At 43.8% G+C, this 22935-nt stretch overlaps 1 protein-coding gene and 1 non-coding gene across 2 annotated transcripts in view; both read left to right on the top strand.

The window, feature by feature from the left end:
• LOC125739860 (uncharacterized) overlaps positions 1-22935 on the top strand; it is a 409273-nt gene that overhangs the window by 10232 nt on the left and 376106 nt on the right. The gene's annotated exons all lie outside the window — the stretch shown is intronic.
• On the top strand, positions 9902-9974 carry trnar-ccg (transfer RNA arginine (anticodon CCG)). Its single transcript has one exon. It is a non-coding gene; the product is annotated as a tRNA-Arg (tRNA).

Genomic DNA, 22935 nt, shown 5'->3' with positions numbered 1-22935 from the left:
ATATATAATATTAACCAGAGATACTGTGATGCTGAAAATGTGAATTCAGTTGGTTGTTTTCCCCACAGGTGCTGACAGTGTGTCCTCAGTGGGACGGGTGTCTGTACAGAGAGGAGGATCTGTCACCATCCCATGTTCCTATGAAGGCCGTTATAAAACACATGTGAAATACTGGTGCAAAGAAAATTATTCTTCGGATCCATGTACTCCCATAGTACGCAGTGACTCTCTACAGATAAGTGGTGAAGTGTCAATCATAGATGATCCTGACCAGCGAGTCTTTACTGTGACTATGAACAATCTGACAGCTGGGGACTCTGGTTCCTACTGGTGTGGTGTGGAGATCAGCGGAGGTTCAGCTGTGGGAACACGGGTTTACCTCTCAGTCACTGAGGGTAAGATGTCTGTACTGCAGACTGTAGCCAATGAGATGCACATTATGTAACATGTCATTCAGGCAGAAAGGAAGGACCTCTAAGGGAGACATCCCATAATACAGCCTGATGACCTCATCAGATACAGGTTCTACTCTTTATTAAATACATGAGTGTCTGATCTGCATGTTACACCTGGCAGCTGTACAGAGGCCTCAGGATTCACATATTTCTAGTTTATGACACATTTGTATAATATGACAAATATTACAGATCTGACTATTTTCTCAGTCAGACACCCAGTCAGATGTCTTTCATAAAACATCACAGGCATCAGTTACTGGAAACAGACAGACAGACATATTCATCTTACAGTCATTTATCATGTGTGCAATGTTTGGAAAATGTTACATGTAGGTTTTTACCGTCATACATCAAAAACTTTATTCCCTTCAGATTTCAGACATTTGTAGGGATTAATTGTTACTAAAGGTGTACAGACTGGGTGATTGTCTGCAGGTAGTTTCTAACTGCAGCAAAGGCCAGTGTTACAGTTACACTCTGTAATATCTGACCCAGTTCCATCATAAATACATTATGATTTATTAATAACATTATTTATCTCACCTGCCCACTATCAGGGCCCTGGGATGTGGACACTTTGGTCACAGCCCTAATTTATTATTCTGCATCCAAACAGATATTTAATTGAATAATTTTGGTTATTCTTTTTCAGTTTTAGAAATGACCTTTCACAGTCTATACTGGCTGACAGAACAGGGCATGGGTGCTGTAAAGGGGAGGGGGGGGGATTTAGGATGATTCCGTGGACCCCTAAGTGACAGGGCTCTAAGAAATTAGGAACATAATTGGATTGGTCCAGACTGGGGGCCCAATCTGATATGCTTTCAGGGGCCCAAAATCTGTAGTGGCCCCCAGGAACAGGGATGTTTATTTTTTATGTAACAATCCTTTCTCTTGTTTCCACTGCTGTCCATTCTTGGCACATGATGAAGAAGGAGGGAATAATGAAAAACAGAGGTAAGCATCCAGCAGCACTTACAGCAGTGTGGTGTCCAGCTATGAGCGTCTCCCTGATCACACAGTGATGGGAAACTTCTGTTATTTTATGGGAACATTGATTTTCTTTTATTCCTTAATTATAATTTCCCTGTGATGGCATCACATCCAGGTTGAGCCCCTGCTTTGTGCCCTATGCTGCTGGGGAAAGGCTGAAGGCCAGCTTGGAATATGAATGGATGGATGGATGGATGGATGTATATCCATGTATATATTATAGTAAGAAAGATAAGATAACATAACATAATCCTTTATTAGTCCCACAAGTGGGAAATTTTCATTGTCACGGCAGAAAGTGGAAAGTACAAGAATAGAGCAGCAAAAATTAACAACAATATGATAAAAACTATATAGCTACAAGTGGAAATATATAAACATTAATATATGTACTACATTAACAGTAAAACTGACAGTTAAAATTCTGTAGCTATTTTCATATTATTTGTTAATGTCTCCTGTTACTCACATGCAGCCTGTTTAATAGTACAGATGTGGCTGTACCATGTTGTTTTAAAGCATATCAGACTTTACTGATCAAATCCAGCCTTTTATTCAGCTCCTTGGTCCAGCTCTCTCTGTATGTAGGACTGGGTTTATTGGTGCTGCTGTTCATGCTTATAATTCTATCAGAATAGATTCACTGCATTGTTCTTCAGATTAAAATGTGTTACGTGTGACTTACAGACACACTGATGTATTATATGTCTGACAGGTGGGAGCAGGTTCTGGATGCTGTACTGAAAGCTGGGACTGGTGTGTTTTATCTGATCTGCACCATCATCGCCATTCAGCTGCACTGGAGCTCCTGTAGAAAGAGGGGATCCAATCAGAGAGAAAATTAGGGAGGGGTGAAAATGGGTCTTAAGAAATTCTGATATACAAGCTTAATTTACAAGAAATATACAAGCTTGTTTATCCTGTTAAAATGATTAATGTACAGCTTCTATTAGCGCATATAAATGAAAAACCATAAGGCTGTATCAGCAGATTCCTGCTGTGCTTGTATGAAATGTGTCTCCATATAGTTTTGTTTATGCTGTAATTAGAAGAGCAAGAAAGTACAGTGGTACCTCGACCCACGAACAGTCCTGTTCACGAACAAATCGGGTTACAAATCAGATGTTCGAAAATTTTTGTACTGGCTCGCGAACCGTGTTTCAGGCTGCGAACACAAACATCCCCCAAACGGGTCCATTGAAAGCGCTCCAAAGAACCACCTGAAACACGAATAAGTGAACATTATAACGGTTGTGGAATGTATCAAAAACTTGTCGTAGATGCATGTCTTTACTATATTTCTTCAGGGATTGAATATTTGAAAAAAAAAATAGAGAGAACGTTCTGTCATAGTTTTTGTGATGGTTTTTAACAGTCACATATCAATGCATAAAATCACAGTACTTCATTAATAACAAATTATTAAGTAACTCCTACTTCTGTTATATTCTCCATTCACACAAAGTGACAACTGCGTATTGTTTGTTTGCAGTACAAACAAAGATGTCTATCGGCATACAGCGCGTGGCAGTACGAAATGTGCATAAAAAATTCAGGCATATGAAAATAATGTACAGTGTAATAAAAAAATCACGTTTTCGAAAGTACTGTATTGTTGTTTACTCTGTCTTTTAATGTTAATTATTTCGTTTTTGGGGGGGATGTTTTGTGGTTCTTTTCCGTGTTTTGGTGTCTTTCGAGCGACCAGCCTGCCAACAAGCGTATGCTCAGTTGGTTATTGGTCCGCCTTCCGTAAACATGTTATTTTTATGATTTTTTTTGTATTTACATTATTTTAAATAGGAAAAATTGATTCAGGTTGCAAAATTTTCGGGTCACGAACTGAGTCCTCGGACAAATTAATTTCGTGAATTGAGGTACCACTGTATGGTCATGCTACTGTAACTGCAGTGAGGCCTCTCTCACACGGCCCTGCTCAGTCTGTCCAGTCATACCATGAGAGTCAGTGGAATATAGAGAGGTTGGTCTGCAGTGTTGGATTACCTGATGGGAACCAGTAGAGCCAGTGCTTTGTACGACCAATAGCCTTTGCTTCACATGCGCTTTGCTGCCACCTGCTGGTTAACTGTAGTATAAGCGTTAATAATAATTTACTCATTAGTGAAACTTAAATTGTTTGTTCTGATTTAATAAATGATTGATATAGATATGGTTTACTGTGCAGTTTGTATTTTCTGGAGTTATTAAACTGATTAAAAACTTAAAAACTTAAAGTGAATGTTTTTGTGGTTTTCGGGTAACTTTTCCATGCCAGAGCCACCAATCAGTGACCCTGTCAGAGAGTGATGTAACACAGAGCTGTCAATACCTGTCCCAGTTTCCCTCTTTGTCCAGCTGGTGTCGCTGGTCATCCCACTTTCTGTTCCCCTGGTCTATTATGCTTCACAGGTCCTAGTGTGTTCCACTGCTGCCTGGGCTGCTGTGTGGCTGAATGGGCTGAATGTTTAGCAGAAAACCAAGCATTTTCCCTGTCATGGGTTTGAGGCTCTCCAGAGCCCAGCTTCACTTTGTTTGACATTTTGAGTTTTTGTTTTTTTCCCATTGTTACCTTGCATTCTGGTTATTTCTGTATCGGATCTTGTTTTTGTTTGTATCTGGTTATCTGCAGTAGTTTTGTAATTATTTCACCTGTGTTCCCTTTATCTCCAGTGTAGCCTTACTCCCTAGTGTGTAATTGATGGTGATTACCCTCACCTGTTCTTCATTGCCCATAGCCTCTCGTTTAGTTATAGCCCCCACCTGTCCTTTGTGGAAGCCCTCGTTATTATGTGTATTTAAGTGCCTGCCCCCACCCTGTTCCCGAGTCGGCCATAGTATTTGTTCCTGCGTGCGGCTGCTCACTCCCTGCCTTTCTCTGTGTTCTGCATTGTTTTCTTCTGTGCTTCTCCCTGCTTTCATTCTTGTTTTCTACCTGCCTGTCTTTATACCCCTCATGCTTCCTTTTGTTTCTCTTTGTTTTGAGTTCAGATACAATAAAGTCCCTTGTTGTTTCTGTGAGCTGCAACATGGATCATCCATCACTCCCCCCTGCCACACTTACCAATTCTCTGTAGAGGGGATGTAACCTAAAGTACGCTACTCTCCCTAAACCGCTGCTTAGAGACTTGGTGCACATCTCAAAACATTGCCTTCATTTATAATTTGATTCAAGATTCAAGAGGTTTATTCATCACATACAGTAGAACTTGTAGTGAAATGTATCTCCGAGTCACCATATTTGAACATTCGAAGCAATGATAATTCACATGGTGTCCGACCCGCCCATATATATTCTTATAGTACACAGACCACCGGGATCATACACTTTGCTTCTGAGAGAATTCAGGGGAACTTCTCTCGGACTTTTATTAACTCCCGATTCCAGCCCACATGGGGCCACTCATCCTGACTTTACCCCTGTAGCTCTGCCTGAGGTCACCCTGGCCCCTGTAGCTCCGCCCAAGTTTGCCTTGGGCCCTGCATATTGGCCTGAGGTCACCCCCATCCTAGTGGGGATGGACCTGGAGGATACCGCTCCAGAAGACTTGGAGTGGCAGCCCTTGGACCTGGTCCTGAGTCCCACGTTTCAGGCTCCAGCCTCCACCTGAGGCTTGGGCTGATTAGGCCCCAAGCACCTGTTCCATCTGTGGTGCAGACAGGGGAGCAGTACAGGGCCAGGCTGGTTCTCTGTCTTTCAAAGGGGGAGACAGGGACATATCACTCATGCCAGCCATCCAGGACCAGTTCCCAACTCTCCTGCCTATTACCGTCCTACAGTCCCCCTGTCACCCTCCAGTCCCCCTGTCACCCTCCAGCTCCCATTCTATAGTCTCCTCATCGCCCTCCAGTTCCCATGCTGTGGTTTCCATCCACACACTTGACTTGCCTCCATCTCCTAAATTGCAGCTGCTCATTCTTCATCTAGGCCTGAGGTGATCCATTCACCCCATCCTTGTGTATCTCGTCCCCACTCTGGCAACCTTCCAGTGTCCCTTTGACCCCAGTCAATTACTACCCAGTCCCTTCCTCATCGGTTCCTGAGCCTGTTGTCCCATCAGGCTCATTTCTTTCCTTACCCTTTCGGTTCCCCTTCTCTTTCCTGGTTCTGGCCTTTTGTTCCTGTTCCTGTCCCTCAGTCCTCACATCCTGTTTCCAACTGGTCTCTCTCTGGTTCTGTCCCTCAGTTCCTGTGTCCTGTTCCCAGTTTATAGGTCCCTGGTCCCCAAGGTCTGTTCCCAGCTGTGTTCCCTCATCTGGTGGCACCATCCTAGTTCCTGTTTACCCTGTCTGTCCTACCTCCCTCATTATTTCGCCTCCTGGTTCTGTCTGTCCCGTTCCCTGTGTTCCATGGTATATCTAATGTCATGGAATTTTTTTGTACCCTTCTACTGACTGATACCTTTCAGGAATGAGATCCCTTTGATGCTTTGTGAGCTCTATGTGAATCATGTCAGGAAAAACCCTACTAGAACAGCTGAACTTCATCTGGGGTTAATCAGCGTCACTTTAATTGCCTGCAGGTGTGAACCCAAAAAGACTGTCTGCTGTAATGAAATCAAAAGGTGCTTCATCAAAGTATAAGTTTAAGGGAGTGCAGACTTACTGTATGCAACTTACATATTTTTTATAGTTTCCCCCTAACAGATTTGTTTGCTTTTCAATTGAATTGTGCAGATTACAGGTAACATTAAAGGTGGGAAAAGTTTTGAAATGATTAATTTTTTCCTCATTTTTTACATTACAAATGCCAGGTATTTTAACAGGGTTGTGTAACTTTTATATCCACTGTAAACATGTTAATGAAAATGTCAGCTCTCTGGCGGTGAAACGATGTAAATTACTTCCACAATCAATCTATGGAAATGAAAATTACTGCATGTCACCAGAACATAAAGTAAAATCATCATGGGAGACTAGTACTTGCACTAAATCACAATTTCATGATTAAGATGAAGAAACAGGATAAGCAGCTGGAGGATGGATGAATGAATGAATGACCTCTGCTGTATAATCAAATACTCACAGTAATCTGTAGTCACAAATAAGCAGAAAAGGTAGATGTTTATTGAACAATTTTTGTCCATTACATACAGTATAGAATAATGTGTGACCTATTGTGGTTTAAACACTTCCTGTTTGTAGTGCAGAGGTTAAATGCAGCCTGACAGAATGATTTTACACTTGACTGCAGTCTTGTTTGTGTCCACCATGTGGCAGCAGTATACAGGAATGGTCTTATTCTGTCTCGTGGCTGATGTGTGTATACATTCATATACCCTGATAGCATGGAATTTTGCCTCCAGCTTTGTGTCTTCGATCTAGGCAGGAGCGAATTACTTACTAACAACAGTATATTAAATTATGTATAGTATATTACAGTATATTATAGTAGTATGTACAGTATATTAAAGTATGACAGAATTATATTATGCACTTTTCTTTAGGAACAAAATTGCATAGTTGCATAGTTAAAGTAACAGGAAATCCAGCAGGAATGGGATCTTAAGAGAACTTTGCCAAAAGCTGAAACAAGACTGTAAGAATGACACTGACCCACCACCAGCACTGACCCCCCCCAGCTTCTCAGGACAGGAAGTCAGCCCAGACCAGGCCCTGCCCCCCAGCCAACAGGCCGCCTAGAAGCTTACGGCTGGTCCAGTTAGACAGCACTAGGTGATCTGGGTGTTGGGGGCGCGGGGGGGGGGACACAACAGAGTGAGAAGTCCCCCCCAGGAAGTAGAAGCAGAAGGTGAGGACAGCTCACTTAATTATCAGTCACTGTATCTCAGTGCTGCTATACTTTGTCTTTCTTGCAAAGGAAGTTTATTGTCTTGCAGACAGTATCCTGCTGATGTAGAGCCCCAGCCACACATGCCACAGCCAGCCATTACTGTAAGTGATGATGTTGGTCAGGTGGGCTGTGCAAAGGCAGCATGACAATAAAGTTTGTGGTCAGTTGGTGAGAAGGAGCGACACCCCATGTAAACCGAATAGATGAGTGCAGAACCTGTATAAACCAAGCGGAGGGGAGGAAGTCGGTTTTTATTGGATTTAAGGAGTCCTGGGTCACAGACAGAGAAACAGTGACAGTATGGAGAATCATAATCTATAATGAAACTACAGGCTGTGAATTTGGGCATCTGTGTCTGTCGGGGGCTGAGAGAAACACAAACAGCTCTCAGTCTGATAGGACGGCTGATAAGGCCCAGGTGAAGTGAATCAATGTGCTCATCACCTGACTTTGCCCCCCCAGGACAGCCCCCACCCCTGTCTTACAGTGACACCTTCCTATTAGGCCTCTTGTTTTCTACTGATCCACAGAGATTAAAAGGACCTACTACAGTGGCACTATAGAAAACTGTATAAAACATAGTAAAGGCTGAACCAAAGGCCTGAGGACAGACCCTCTGTATGCAGCACACAGTGTTTCTGCAGAGTCTCACCCTCACATGCTGTATGACGACATTTCTGCTTTTCAGAATAAGTGTTAAAATATTTTCTGCATCATGCTAATGATTTAGCTGCTTTCTGCTCATGCATGAGTGAAAAACAAGGAAATCAAACAGTTCAGAGATAAATCTGACATATTTGCTTCACTTGCATGTATTTTTATTCTCTGAGCTACAATGATTCTGGAGAGGACCTGAGAGGCTCGGAGGGCCAGTGAGGCCGCAGGGTGCTGAGAGAACTGCAGGGCAGGAGGACGGCGTGGCTCCTCTCCTCTCAGCCGCAGCAGGAGTGTTGTCAGGCGGAATAACGTCGATTAGACAAGAGTCTGGGTGACTGATCCAGATAGTGTCCCCCATCTCCCTCTGTTGGAGACGGAGACTCAGCCAGCCCCTCTACTGCAGCCCAGGAGATACTGCTGACTGCACCGGGACTTAGGATAGAGGATAGAGTGTCAAACCAGCCCACCATGGAGACACGGGGCTCTGGAGGGTCAATGTGGGGGTGTCTTGTTCGTCGTGGAGGTGAGCCCAGTATGGGTGGGGTGATCCACCCGCCGGGCGACTCCTCAGGGTCCTCGAGGTCGCTCTCGCTCAGTGGGTCGATGAGGGGATTGTCTACCAACCATCACTGTGCGTGAAGCTCAGATACTAGGAGGAGGTCAGTGGAAAGTATACAGGTGGAGATGTGAAGTGAAGGAGGTTCCCAGGGATACACACGTGGACAAAATTGTTGGTACCCTTCAGTCAATGAAAGAAAAACTCACAATGGTCACAGAAATAACTTTAATCTGACAAAAGTAATAATAAATAAAAATTCTATGAAATTTAACTAATAAAAGTCAGACATTGATTTTCAACCATGCTTCAACAGAATTAATAAAAAAAAACTCATGAAACAGGCCTGGACAAAAATGATGGTACCCCTAACTTAATATTTTGTTGCACAACCTTTTGAGGCAATCACTGCAATCAAACGATTCCTGTCACTGTCAATGAGACTTCTGCACTTCTCAGCAGGTATTTTGGCACACTCCTCATGAGCAAACTGCTCCAGTTGTCTCAGGTTTGAAGGGTGAACCTGAATTATAAAATGCCCTTGAACTTGTTATCTTGCTCATTTGATGTCCTCTGAAGGCCCCCTGGAGGATGGGCTCCACCTCTGCGTCTGGTTCCTCAAAAGTTTCTTTCTTCTAGGCAGATTGTTCTTGCCAGATTGTTGCCTCTGGCTTCCTCACTGGGGGCTTTGGGCAGCGATAATGTAAAGTGCCTAGAGACACTGTAATGGGAAAATGCACTGAAAAATTGAATTGTTCAATCATTCTGTCACAACATGCGGGAATCCCGGATAGATGTTTCGCAAAACAGAAAGGAGGTTTAATTAAACTATTCACACAGGGACTACAAATTAACACGACTGCAGGGATCAGAATGAGAAGGTTAGGACAAAGAATGACACGGACTGACAGGAGAAGTGATGTTAATCACCAGACAAGCAATGACGAGACAAACAGGTGCTTGTATACATAGACTAATGAGGGGCAACAAGCACCAGGTGTAGCCCATCATGGTCACGTGAGGGAGGAGACAGGAGGGTCAGGCAGACATGATGTGACATCACTGTTTTATACCTCGCAGTTTATTTCAGTTTACTTGTGAAGCTGCAGAAAATGGCTGTGAGTCACATGACTAACACAGGAAAGTAGGCAAGCTGAAGATTTACTTTTTTTTTTCTTTGGCTGCAGCTGCAGCTAAGAGCAACTGGACTACAACAGTGAACTGATGGATCTTGAGGCCTTACTGTCAGGAGCCCATGTCTTCTGTTGGTCTTGCTGTGCTTCCTCAAAGTCCCTCTGTGTCTTTAGCTCATCATGATATTAGATATCTGACTGATACACCTGCTATCTCAGCACTCCTGAGTGTTGGCTTTGAATGTGACCATGACTGTGTCTCTCTGCAGTTTGCAGGCTTCCTCTGATCCTTCCTCTGATCACTGATATCACTAACCCAGTGGCCTAATGGATAAGGCATCAGCCTCCGGAGCTGGGGATTGTGGGTTCGAATCCCATCTGAGTTATTGGGGGCAGCGTGTGGCTCTGTGGGCTAAGCCTGTGTGCCTGTAATCAGAAGGTCGCAGGTTCAAACCCAGCCTGAATACGTACAACTTACTCTATGAAAAAAGAACAAGTTGTGGGAGGCGTAAAGACAATTTCCCTATGGGGATCAATAAAGTATCGATTATTATTATTATCACATGGCATTTCTCCACCTTCCAGTGCCCTGCAGTGGACTGACGTGCTGTTGAAGGTCCACCTCACTTTACACTGTGTGCTTCCAGCATTCATGGTCTTCTTTATTCATACAGATTTTTTATTTTGTGAATTGAGTCTGTGCATTGATAGTTGATTTAATTCTCTACACACTAATAATAATGGTCTGACTTTCTGAAGGGCTAAACATTCAGCCTTGTGGTTTTCTCACTTCCTGTTTAAAATGTCCACTCCCCCTTTACTCTGCCTCTGTGTGTAAGAATAGAAACGACAGAGACAGTGAAGGTACAGAGGATGAGGAAGTGAGTGTCAGTCTCCACAGATCTGGGCTCAGTGACACACACACGCATGGATCCTCTGATGCTCCTGTTTCTTCTCATCGCTGGGCTCACAGGTGAGTGTCACTCATTACAGTGAACTTAGTAGAGATCTCTCTCCTGCTCCTAACACACTGTCAGCTACAGTTTGGAGATCAGGATGGAGATCTGGTCAGGAGAAATAGCAAAATATCAATTTTGAAGAGATTCACCTGCCTTGTGTAACGTTGTCTTGGAAATTTTAAATATTTTTTGGATTCCTATGGTTGTATTCAGGGGCGTCGTTAGGCCAGATCAGTCAGGGCTGTAGCTCTGATGCCCCTGATCTTCCTTCAATAGAGAAAATAGTCAAACCCCTGGTAACTTGACTCAGTCCCTGATCTGTTCAGTAGCTGGAAACTCCCCTGGGTGTTTGTATCAAAACATTTGCAATTGCTATGCTAATATTTGCATGTAACAGTTAATTAATAATATAAATTTAATATCTAAGTATTCATTGTAATACTGCCATGTGTTTCTTTAATAACCAAACAGTACTAAGACCGTTAGTGCAGATAAAATGCCCTTGTAATTTGCATGCTTTAATATTCTGTGTTGTGTACGATTATCTTACTGGGGTCATTTCAGCAGCACAGGTGGTTATGTGAGCAGACAGCCGGGATGCCGTCAGTCATTTCTGTGTGTACAGTCAGAGGGGTCTAAACACCCAGCTTCACGTGCTACTGCAGCAGGTCTCTGCTTATCAGGGCTCAAGATCAGCCTCAATTAAGCCCCGTTCATACTTCCCTTTTCCATGTGGCTTTCAGGCTGCTGGCTGTCATAAATTATCTGCACAGTAAAATTATAAAAATATATGTAGCCAGTGCAATTAACATCACACAGACAAACACAAATAATTTGGGGTTCTTTATTTGCTAGATGCCCAAAAGAAAATGGAAGGGAAACTGAGCGGAGTTTTCCCGTTCTTTCCTTTATAAGTTTTACCGTGCGGTACAATGGCTACAACACACGGGTGCAAATCAGCTTTCCCCAGCAGCAAATACTCTAAATAAAATAAATCTAACTTTTCGTTTTTTTACCGTGTGTAAAATACGGCAGTGGACTGGAACTGCACAAGGAAATACAAAAATACGTACAACCGTTGGTTGTGAATACTAAGATATACAGTCATTTAACACAAAAATGAACAATAGCGCTCTTTTTAACATACATTTCAGTATCGCACGTCTCTCCACGTACGGCCCGCTCCCTTCAGAACGGCTTACACGAAATCCCCAGGCTATTCATACCCCGTCAACGGATACCTCCTCTTACAACAATTCTTCCTTTGCTGTATTTTGGTTGGTCTATGAAAGTCAGTGGTGCCACCTACTGGAAAGATCTAGTCCGTTATCTTGCACAAGCGCAGTCGACATGCAACAATGTGCATGATCTCCACCAAACAAAAAATCTGGGCTAAACATGCATCATCAACAGATATCTGGCGTAATCCCTTGAAGACGAAATTTATGTCACCTCACACTGTGTGATACTGAAAGTATAAATTGGTCTTCAGGGGTGGAGATTAGACCTGCTTGTCTTTCACTCTGCAGCAGGTTTGCAGAGCTAGTTAAGCTCTAGCTGTTAGACACTGGGGGCAGCGTGGGGGCCTCACACCTCCAGGCTTGTGGTTTTGGTATCTGGCCCAGCTCTCTGTGTAGAGTTTGCATGTTCTTCCTCTATACAGTTGAAACCAAAAGTTTACATACACTGTATAAAAAGACATATTTTTTTTTCTTACTGTCTGATATTAAATCATACAAAACCCTTTCAGTTTTAGGCCCGTTCGGATTCCCAAAATAATTTATATTTGCTAAATGTCAAGATAATGTGTGAGAGAATTTTTTTGAGATTTTTTTAGTACTTTCTTCAAAGTCAAAAGTTTACATACATTTGCTGTGTGCTTCAAGCTCTGTTTGTGGATTACTTCTCTGCTAGTAAGGTAGGACTCTGTTTGCTTTCTGTTTACTGTCTGTTGAAACTGTTGTTGTATGTAGTTTCTGGCAATCAAGCGTAGTTTCGGTCTCCCTGAACTGTTGTTGTGTGTAGTTTCGGTCTCCCTGAAGGTGTTAATTAGGGGGCAGGGCTTACTGAGTTTAAATTGAAGGTGACTCCAGCTCAATACTCAGTGTGCTTCAAGCTCTGTTTGTGGATTACTTCTCTGCTAGTAAGGTAGGACTCTGTTTGCTTTCTGTTTACTGTCTGTTGAAACTGTTGTTGTGTGTAGTTTCTGGCAATCAAGCGTAGTTTCGGTCTCCCTGAAGGTGTTAATTAGGGGGCAGGGCTTACTGAGTTTAAATTGAAGGTGACACAACCACATACACCTGTGTCTGTGGCGGATAAAGGTAAACAGTCTAGTTGTTACTACTGCTTCTAAACCTTTCTCTCCTACTATATCCTATCCTCTACTTTGCAATCTCTCACACCATCACTACAGACATGTGCCTTAGACGTATACCAGTACACTTATCTTTGAGACCTAGAATATCTCATCCAACATCCAGGCGCCGCACTCTCAGTAATCTTGTCTACCCTCCCATAACACCCCAATCCCAGCGAAGCGTGTTGGGTGGCCTCTGGAATTGCCAGTCTGCTGTAAAGAAGGCTGATTTCATTTCTGCCCTTGCTTCACACCACTCTCTTGACTTTCTGGCTCTGACGGAGACCTGGATATCGCCTGAGAACTCGGCTACCCCGGCAGCCCTCTCCTCTGCTTATGCTTTCTCTCACTCTCCTCGCCAGACTGGCAGGGGCGGTGGCACAGGTCTATTGGTAACTTGGAACTGGTGCTACACACCCCTCTCTCTGCCCCATCTCAACATTTCATCCTTTGAATTCCATGGAGTTGCTGTTACCTCTCCACTCGATATTCGGATCATTGTTGTCTACCGCCCTCCTGGCCCCCTAGGCTGCTTTCTAGAGGAGCTTGATACTCTCCTCAGTCTCTTCCCCACTGACAGCTCCGCTCTCATTCTCCTTGGTGACTTCAACCTCCCCCATGACAAGCTCCCTTCTTCTGGTCTCCTCCCTTTTTTCGATTCCTTCTCTCTAACATCCAACAGCTCCTCTCCTACACACAAAGGAGGTAACGTCCTCGACCTGGTTTTCAGCCACCCCTCTCCGGCTACTGACATCTCTTCTACTCCGCTACACATTTCTGATCACCACTTTGTATCCTTTACCATTGCCCTACCCGTCTTGCCCAATCCCAGTTTTCAACGTTTCCTCCCCACTCGACCAAACCTCCACTCTGTCTCCGCTTCTTCTGTTGCTTCCTGCACCCTGTCTTACCTTCCTGACCCTGACTCCTTTTCCTCCTTGGCACTGGAGTCTGCAACTGATACTCTCATCTCCTCACTTTACACATCCTTGGACAACCTCTGCCCGCTGTCTTCCAAACCAAGGAAAACTCGGCCTACTCCTTGGCTTTCAGCTGCATTACGTACTAACCGAAGAGAATTGCGGGTAGCAGAGAGGACGTGGAAGAAATCTAAGCTTGATGCAGATCTGTCTTCCTACCGTACTCTGCTATCCAAATTCTCTATGGACGTGACTGCAGCTAAAACTGCCTTTTACAAAGACAAACTAGAATTATCCTCACGAGATCCTCGCAAACTCCATAACATCTTTTCGTCTCTTCTCAACCCTCCCCCTCCTCCTGCTCCTTCCTTCCTGACTGCTGAAGATTTTGCCAACTTCTTTGCCGAGAAGATTGACAGAATCTGTCAGACATTCTCTCCCTCATCCACTACACTACACACTAAGGATTTCCCTCCCCCCTCACTGGCCCAGTTTTCCGGTCTTACAGCAGATGAGATCATGAAAGTCATCTCATCTTCCAACCCTACCACCTGCCCACTTGATCCAATCCCTTCTGCATTGTTTCAGACAATCTCTCTAGACCTTCTCCCCTTCATCACGACTATCATTAATGGCTCCATAACCTCCGGTCATGTACCAACAGCATTCAAAATAGCCAGGGTCATTCCCATCCTAAAAAAACCCACTCTAAATCCCTCAGACACTTGCAGCTACCGACCAGTATCGCTTCTTTCCTTCCTTTCAAAAATCCTCAAACGTACAGTCTATAACCAGCTTTCTCTCTATCTCTCTCAGAACAACCTCCAGGATCCTAATCAGTCTGGCTTTAAAGCAGCTCACTCTACAGAGACTGCCCTCTTAGCAGTCACTGAGAAGCTACATGCTGCCAGATCGGCTAAACTGTCATCTGTCCTCATCCTTCTTGACCTATCAGCAGCATTTGACACGGTCAACCACAAAACTCTCCTATCCATCCTTAGGAGTCTTGGCATTGGTGGCCTGGCCTGGCGCTGGCTGGCTTCCTACCTAGAAGGCCGAACATACCAAGTGACATGGAATGGATCCACATCTACTCCACGTTGTCTTTCCACCGGTGTCCCTCAGGGCTCGGTTCTTGGCCCTCTCCTATTCTCCCTCTACACTAAATCTCTTGGCGAAGTTATATCCTCACATGGCTTCTCCTACCACTGCTATGCCGATGACACTCAACTCATCCTCTCCTTCCCTCCCTCAGACACTCATGTCTCCACTAAGATCTCTACATGCTTGGCAGACATCTCATCTTGGATGACCACTCACCAGCTAAAACTCAACACTAGTAAAACTGAGCTGCTTTACATCCCGGCTGACTCATCCCCCCTCCAGGACCTTGCGATCTCTTTCGACAACTCTCTGATCCGTCCTTCGGTTTCTGCTAGAAACCTTGGAGTTACCATAGATGATCGGTTGTCATTTTCCTCACATATCGCCAGTCTTTCTCGCTCTTGTCGGTTTCTCCTCTTTAACATCAGGAGGATACGTTCATTTCTTTCCACTCAGGCTACCCAGATACTCGTCCAGTCCCTCGTCATCTCACGCCTTGACTACTGTAACTCGCTTCTAGCGGGTTTACCACTGAGCGCCATCCGTCCCCTCCAACTGATTCAGAATGCAGCTGCTCGTCTTGTTTTCAACCTTCCCAAGTTCTCCCACACCACTCCTTTGCTGCGCTCCCTCCACTGGCTTCCTGTAGCTGCACGCATCAGATTCAAAACACTGATGCTCGCATACAAAGCCAAAAATTCTCTGGCACCATCCTACCTAAAGGACCTCATCACACCCCGCTCCGCACCACGATCTCTCCGATCCTCCAGCACTGCTCGACTGGTCCCTCCTCCCCTCAAGGCACAAGGAAGACACGCATCTCGGCTCTTCTCTGTCCTGGCACCTAATTGGTGGAATGAACTCCAGTCTGTCTTCAAGCGACGACTCAAAACTTTTCTTTTTCAGAAATACCTGACGTAGAACTTCTATATTCTTTCTCGACTCTTATTCTGGTGTGTGTTTTAAAAAAAAAAAAAATTCTGCACTACTCAATGGAGTTCTCAGAGATAGTATTCATAGCTTGGGTCCTTATTGAGCTAGCATCGGAAATTCATTGCAGAGTCTCAAAGCACTTTTGTAAGTCGCTCTGGCTAAGGGCGTCTGCCAAATCCTGTAAATGTAAATGTAAAATTTGCTTAGTATTTGGTAGAATTGCCTTTAAACTGAATGACTTGACGCAAACGCTTTGGGTATCCGTCCACAAGCTTCTCACAACAGTTTAATGGAATTTTGGCCCATTCCTCCTGACAGAACTGGTGTAATTGAGTCAGGTTTGTAGGCCACCTTGCTCTCACACGTCTTTTCAGCTCTGACCACAAATTTTCTATTGGATTGAGATCAGGGCTTTGTGATGGCCACTCCAAAACATTGACTTTGTTGCCCTTAAGCCACTTTGTAACCAATTATGCAGTATGCTTAGGGTCATTGTCCATTTGGAAGACCCATTTGCGCCCAAGCTTTAACTTCCTGGCTGATGTCTTGAGATGCTGCTTCAATATTTCAACATACCGTTCTTTCTTCATGATGCCATCTATTTTGTGAAGAGCACCAGTCCCTCCTGCAGCAAAACACCCCCACAACATGATGCTGCCACCTCCGTACTTCACAGTTGGGATGGTGTTCTCAGGCTTGAAGGCTTCCCCCTTTTTCCTCCAAATATGACAATGGTCGTTATGGCCAAACAGTTCAATTTTTGTTTCGTCAGACCACAGGACGTGTCTCCAGAAATTAGGGTCTTTGTCCCTGTGTGTATTTGCAAAGTGTAATCTGGCTTTTTTATGTCGCTTTTGGAGTAATGGCTTTTTCCTCGCTGAGTAGCCTTTCAGCGCATGTCGGTACAGGACTCGTTTCACTGTGGATAGTGATACACTCTTACCAGCTTCAGCCAGCATCCTCACAAGGTCTTTTGCTTTTGTTCTGGGATTGATACGCACATTCCGCACCAAAACACATTCATCTCTTGGACTCAGGAGCCGTCTCCTTCCTGAGCGGTATGATGGCTGGACATTCCCGTGTTGTTGTGTGTTGAGGTGTGCCTTTAAATACATCCACAGGTGTGCCTCCAATCAACTCAAGTGGTGTCAGTTAACCTATCAGACGCTTCCAAAGCCATGACATCATCATATGGGCTTTCCCAATTAGTTTAAAGGCATGGTAACCTTAGTGTATGTAAACTTTTGACTTTGAAGAAAGTACTAAAAAAATCTCTCACACATTATCTTGACATTTAGCAAATATAAATTATTTTGGGAATCCGAATGGGCCTAACACTGAAAGGGTTTTGTATGATTTAATATCAGACAGTAAGAGAAAAAAAGTTATGTCTTTTTATACAGTGTATGTAAACTTTTGGTTTCAACTGTATATACTGGTTTCCTATGAGGTCTCTGGTTTCATATCTAAAGTCACATGGTCTAGGTGGATTGGTGCCTCTAAAAGTGCCCATAGTGACTGTGTGTGAGTGTTTGCCCTGTGACAGACTGGCATCCTGTCCTGGATTTTCCTCTGCCTTGTGCCCTGTGCTGCCTTATATCAGCTCAATGCTCCCTGTACTTTACTGACTCTGTACTGGATAAGTATGTAGAAAATGAATGAATGAATGAATGATCTAAAATATGTGTAGACCTTTATTAATTGTTATTTGCACACATTTATTAAGTAAGGAATAATTGACGACGGGCCGTTGAATTATTAGAAAATTCCGCTTCGCGTCGTGGCCGCATTACCACCTCGGGTGTGCATTATTTTCTAATAATTCAACGGCCCGTCGTCAATTATTCCGCTTATACTACGGTTGCCACACCTCAAGACATCGATCAGATGATATATTTCAAGGGATTCGTCCGGTTTTTCTACTTAAATCGCTGTTGTGAGTAGGATTATTTCTTCCGATTCTCATCCAACGACTCTTTTGCTAGTTCCAAAACGTCATTTTAAAGCTGGCAATGGAGGCTTGAGCCGTTGATGGCAGACTAATGCAGTTAATAATGAAGTTATTAGAAAGATAGCGAGAGACAGAGACACAGAGAAAGAGAAACAGAGAGAGAGAGAGAGCTTGTATGAATTAGGCTACCTCTGTGTGTCCCTCAACAGTGTTCTGAAGCACCGTCTCTAAACTGTAAGTCTGCTTTAAGATGCAGCGCTGTTATTACCTCGCTAGTGAGAAATGTCATGTGTAGCCTTTAAGTTGGTACACTAGGCTAACTAATACTGCTGCAGCCCAGTTGTTGAAAGTTTCATATTCACCGCAAATATTAAAATTTACTTTCGGAAAATCGTCTGTCATGTTGTTGTTTTTGTTAGTCCTGTGTGCTGTATAGGTACTGTATGCTAATTTCCGTTATTACAGTTAACTATGCGAAGTGATATGGAACTGTAATGCGGTCAAGAGAGCTACCTGGAACTACGTTCGCCGTGCGTTTATCTGAAAATAATTGCACACCTCAGAACGTTCGTCAGCCAATCAGATACAAGCATTCAACGGTCCCGTAGTATAATCGCCAATATCACATTGCATGAGTATGAGTTGGAATCTAATTCTTGCCTTCCTCCATCTTGCTCTCCATAGCTCAGGGCTGATGGCACAGGGGCAGCCGATGTATGGCCCCCTGGAGCTGGGGGTTATGGGTCTTGGTCAAGGACCCACAGACATGTGACTATTCTGCCGAGGCCGGGGCTCGAACTGGCGACCTTCCGATCACGTTTGCAGTTTATGTATCTTGCTGCTGTATGAAAAATTTCCCCACAGGATCAATTAAGTACATCTGATCATATATTATTATATGATTCCCCAGATGATGTTGACTTACAGCAAAAGGGTCACGGGATTTGAAACTATCATGTGGTATCAGGTACAACATGCAGGTCTGTGTAATATGGACTGTGTCAGATTTAGATAGAAGTGCCTTTTATAATATAACTTTCATTAATCCACAGATTTGATTTTTACATATTTTCTGCATAATCTGGTTAAAATTGAGGGGTCTAGCGTTACCCCTGACAACTTCCATCCATTGCATGGATATACACTGACCACTGCTGCAGCAAAGTGCATCACGGGACTCAAACCACAGCGACCACAAGCTGGTCTCAGCCCTGGAGCCTCATAGGATATTTCACAGCGTCACAAATTTTGACTTTAGATGTTTGCATCTGTGGAGTTTGTGAATTATAATGATAAATGTATCACAAAGGTATTTATCTGCAGTTTTGCATGTCTATCAGTTGGCTGTTAATATTTATTTGGGTGCTGTTTGTCATTCTTTGTATACTATGTCTGAAGAAGTAAGCTTTCCAATGCAGTTGTAGAATATGGCAAATAAAACGTCATTTTTTTAAAATATCTATACAAATTTTATTGTTCTAGTATCAGCAAAATAATTAATATATTATCCATTTTATAGCTCTTGGCATCAATGCATGTTATCAGTATCAATGCATAAAAAGCCTGCTTGAATTCGAAACTGACATTATATAATTTTTTTTGGTTTGTCACCTGATTTTCATGCATAACTTACAGTTTACCAGAGAAATGTCTTGGCTTTATCTAAGATGATATTTAATATTTCATGACTAATGAAAATGTTGTCAGTCTAATGGACAAATAGCTTTTACTACGTTGAGTACTTTCAAGAAAAGCACAGGCTGAAATTACAGTTTACAGCCACACGAGGGCAGCAAAGCTATGGACACTGTGTGCCAACGTAGTAAATGAGAATGTGAGCCCTCTGGTCACAGCCCTTTGCAGTCAGTCTAAGGAAATGAAAGGTACTGTAGATCATTGTATGCGGGCGCTAGGGAACGTAAAATAAAATAGTGACTAGAGACAAGTACCCGCTCTCGATCACAGTTGCATGTTTAAGGTAAACATACAGACAACAGAGACTTTTCAATAGATTACGAATAACATTCGTAATAGATTTATATGTTTAAATTCTAATTGCTCCTTGATGACTGGTGCCCTGACCAGGATAAACAGCTGGATGATGGATGGATGAATGAATGAATGAATGAACCCTGCTGTAAAATGAAATACTCTCAGTATTACGTAATCACAAATAGGCCAAACAGATAGACGTTTAGTGATTTTTTTTTTTTATTACATACAGAAAAACGGATGATCTATTATGGTTTAGTCGCTTCCTGTTTTTAGTGCGGAGGTTAAATGTAGCCTGACAGAATGATTTTACACTTGACTGCAGTCTTGATTGTGTCCACCATGTGGCAGCAGTATACAGGAATGGTCTTATTCTGTCTCGTGGCTGATGTGTGTATACATTCATATACCCTGATAGCAAGGAATTTTTCCTCCAGCTTTGTGTCTCGGATCTAGGCAGGAGCGAATTACATACCAACAACACTATATTAAATTATACAAAATGTTTTCACCAGGAAATTAATCTAAAAATTATTCAGATTTACAGATGTATGCAAAAGTGGCGATTTCAGGTCCAGAGAGTACAAATCCAGACCAAGATTTTGTTTCAACCAACCAGTTGAGTATAAATAGTCACAGTCACAGATTACTCAACTGGTTGCTTGAAACAAAATATTGGTGTAGATTTATACTCTCTGGACCTGAAATCTCCACCTTTGGATGTAGGTATACATAGTTAAAGTAACAGGTAATCCAACAGAATTGGGATCCTAAGAGAACTTTGCCAAAGGCCGCATCAAGACTGTAAGAATGACACTGACCCACCACCAGCACTGACCCCCCACGTTGACAGGAAGTCAGCCCAGGCGAGGTCTTGCCCCCCAGCCAATAGGCCGCCTAGTAGCTGATGGTACAGCACTGGGTGATCTGGGTGTTGGGGGTGGGGCGGGGCAGTATGGTCAGAACAGAGAGGGAAGTACCTCCCCAGGAAGCAGAAGTGGAGAGTGAGGACAGCTCACTTAATTATCAGTCACACTATCTCAGTGCTGCTATACTGTATGCAAATCACGGCAATTTTATTGTCTTGCAGACAGTTTCCTGCTGATGTAGAGCCCCAGCCACACATGCCACAGCCAGCCATTACTGTAAATGATGATGTTGGTCAGGTGGGCTGTGCAAAGGCAGCATGACCATAAAGTTTGTGGTCAGTTGGTGAGAAGGAGCGACACCCCATGTAAACCCAACAGGAGAGAATGAAACTGTTGGTCTGCCCACGTCAGAGGAGTTTCAGTTCGGCTGCTCAAAAATCATCAGCCGTGTGGCTGGGACCGATATATGGAACCTGACTGTACAGCCCTGCTGATGCTGACCTGCAGAAGGTGACCCTTTAATGCTCCTCAGACTCATCCACCTGAACCACCGTGGGTCCTGGGGGCCAGTGTGACCGAGGCCTCTGTAGGTACTCAGGACCTCGGCTCCACCAGTTGATTCCAGCTATCTGAGATAGTGTCAGTCCCCTGGTGATGTCGTCAGCTGGGTTAATATTGTTATCTACATTTTGCCATGACTGACAATCTGTCAGCTCCTGTATCTCTGCAATCCTAGTCCCTACAAATGCGATAAAATGACAGGATTCTAACTGATGCCAAGTAAGAACATAGAGTCCGTCCAGTAGCTGACATCATAGATCCCTACAGTACGGTCCTTCTGTAGTACTGCTACTAACTCAGCTGCAGTCAGAGCTGCACAGAGCTCCAGTCTACAGATTGACTGCTGCCGCTTAGGTACAGCTCTGGACCTCCTGGCTAAGAAGGCAGACTTTTCTTGCTCCAGAGTTTCTAGACCAGGACCTTGTCTCGGGTGGTATATGGGACTATGAACCCAAGTGGGTCATACTGGCTGGTGAGGACTTGGTAAACCCCCCACATTGTGGGTTCAGCTCTCTCTGTCTGGCTATATTCATATCCCAAGGTGTCTGATTAGCACTGCCAGCGTAACCTGAGGATGTGCTGCTGTGGGTCAGAGCTTGGCTGCATGAGCCAGACCTTAGTACTCTTTGCTTTGGGCTCTAGACTGAGATTTTGGGTGACCTCTGGGTAGTTACAAGCCCATTTGCGTTAGTTAAATCCTCCCACAGGTAGAAGGCGTTGCAACTTACTGAGGAGTTCAAGATTCAAGATTCAAGACTTTTATTGTCATTGTTCAGTTGCCTGGACAACAAAATTAGCTGACAGACCACAAAGATGCAAGTGACAGAGACTTTACAAGATTAATAAATAAATAGTTAAATAATTAAATAAATAACACAACAGTTAAAATAGCATTTGTTAAAATGACTATATGGAGCAGATCTACACATACTCCCTCCCACTCACCTACCCACATACACTTACGATCACCGTATGTTTCCATAGCAATAATGGGGAGGAACGATGTCATGGGTCTGATGCATTTATAGTTCTGACACATTTAAGGCAGTTTGATGAATAGGCGATGGCTTGGATGTCAATGGTTATTTATAATCGCCCTGGCTCTAGAGAGACATCTAGAGCTGGCAATGGAATCTAAGGAGGGGAGTGGGCAGCCAATCACCTTCTCTGCTGTACTATTGACTCTCTGGAGTCTCTTCTTGTCGGTACCTGTACAACCAGCGTACCACACGGGGATGGCGTACATCAGCACACTCTCGATTGTGGCTCAGTAGAAGGACACCAGCAGATCGGTCTGCAGCCTATTCCATCTCAGGACCCTCAAGAAATGGAGGCGCTGCTGGACTTTCTTCACCAAGGCGGTTGTGTTTGTGGTCCATGACAGGTCCTTGGAGATGTAAGTCCCGTGGAACTTCAAGGAGGACACCTTCTCCACGCAGTCACCTTTTACGTAGAGGGGAGGGGGATCAGCTTTTGCCTTACGGACGTCCATGACCACTTCCTTGGTTTACCTAGTGTTGAGGGTTAGGTTGTTGTAGTCACACCATTCTGTCAGACGCTGGACCTCATCTCTATAGGCGGTGTCATCATCGTTAGTGATGAGCCCAACCAGGGTGGTGTCATCTGCGAATTTGATAATGGTGCTGTAAGAGTGCATGAGGATGCAGTCACTGGTGTAGATGGTGAACAACAGACGGCTCAG

The sequence above is a fragment of the Brienomyrus brachyistius genome, chromosome 4 (genome assembly GCF_023856365.1).
Source record: "Brienomyrus brachyistius isolate T26 chromosome 4, BBRACH_0.4, whole genome shotgun sequence".
NCBI lineage: Eukaryota > Metazoa > Chordata > Actinopteri > Osteoglossiformes > Mormyridae > Brienomyrus > Brienomyrus brachyistius.
The sequence above is the reverse complement of the archived record's forward strand: the minus strand, read 5'-3'. Positions and strand labels throughout refer to the sequence as shown.